This window comes from Marmota marmota, unplaced genomic scaffold (assembly GCF_001458135.2).
Source record: "Marmota marmota marmota unplaced genomic scaffold, marMar, whole genome shotgun sequence".
Taxonomy (NCBI): domain Eukaryota; kingdom Metazoa; phylum Chordata; class Mammalia; order Rodentia; family Sciuridae; genus Marmota; species Marmota marmota.
In genome coordinates, this window is record NW_026000103.1 from 5,431,345 (window position 1) to 5,432,841 (window position 1,497).

The 1,497-nt window shown below is 37.8% G+C and overlaps 1 non-coding gene across 1 annotated transcript; it reads left to right on the plus strand.

Annotated features, from left to right (window-relative positions):
• Positions 1-543: 543 nt before the first annotated feature.
• Positions 544-649, plus strand: LOC125610837. Its single transcript, XR_007340895.1, has one exon. It is a non-coding gene; the product is annotated as a U6 spliceosomal RNA (small nuclear RNA).
• Positions 650-1,497: the final 848 nt, after the last annotated feature.

Here is a 1,497-nt window from a genome sequence, read left to right on the forward strand (position 1 = left end):
AGAAACTTATGCTAATTAAGTAATTTCTTTTTAGTTAGGTAAAGGAAGTGGTGTGGAAACATGGCTTCTAGTAAGCTATCATTACTTAGTCACTTTGGGCAAATCCTCTGACAACCTAGCTTTGGGTTCACGCCATGTTAAATAAAGGAGGGAATCAAGGGGCAGCATGGTAGGCATTCAGGAAATGTTAGCACCATCTTTGTCCTTTCAGTGTCTCGTAAAATGAGATAACTAGAATATACTATTGTTTCACAAACCTGGCCTGCTATTAGGATCATGCACAGAACTTAAAAAAGAAAGCAACAGATGAATCAGAACATGTATGTGTGTGTGTGTGTGTGTGTGTGTGTGTGTGAGAGAGAGAGAGAGAGAGAGAGAGAGAGAGAGAGAGAGAGGAGCAGGAGGAAAGAGAGAGGGAGGTGGGGCTATTTTTAACCTCAGGAAGAAAATATGACTTGAGCTTAATTTTAAATTGTTTATTCTTTTTCTACAAATTTTATGAGCCAGTTTCTAATATTATGCTACAAAAATGAAAATATATGAGTGCTGGCTTTGGCAACGCATATACTAAAATTGGAACATACAGAGAAGAAAAGCATGGCCCCGACGCAAGAATGACACATAAATTCGTGAAGCGTTCCATATTTTTATTCACAATAAGGAGGGGGTGTGCTAGGGAAGAATAGAGTTACTTTAGATTAGGTAGAGGGGAGTGAAGGGAAGGGAGGGGGTCTGGGGGGTTGGAAGGGTAGTACAATGAATCACACATTATTACCCTATGTACCTCCCCAAATATAACTATATGACTGGTGGGATTCTACATCATGTACAACCAGAAGAATGAGATATTATACTTCATTTATATATAATATATCAAAGTGCATTCTACTGTCACGTATAGCTAATTAGAACAAATTAAAAAATTAGACAGGGAAATAAATTCTGTGACATTAAGTGCATTTTATAATATTAAGGGACATTTCATAAAACAATATGCACATTTTTTTTATGGTACTGGAATTGAACTCAGAGGCACTCAACCACTGAGCTAAATCCCCAGCCCTATTTCATATTTTATTTAGAGACAGGGTTTCACTGAGTTGCTTAGCGCCTCGCTGTTTCTGTGGTTGGCTTTGAACTTGAGACCTTCCTGTCTCAGCCTCCCAAGTTGCTGAGATTACAGGCGTGTGCCACCGCAAGTGGCAATGCACATTCTTGCTTTTGTATACATAGAAATAAGATTGGAAGGAAAAGCAGCACCAAAATGTTAACACCTGTTTTTTTGTGTGATAGTATCAGAGGAGCCTTTTTTTCACCACACTTTTTGCTTATTTGCTTGCTTGCCTTTATGAGGTCTATAATAAATGTTCCAGTTTTATTAAAAAAAAAACTTTAAAAAGAGAGAGAGAAGAGAATACATGAGATCAGGAGAATTTTGAACTCAGGGGCACTTATCCACTGAACAACATCCCCAGCCCTATTTTGTATTTAATTTAG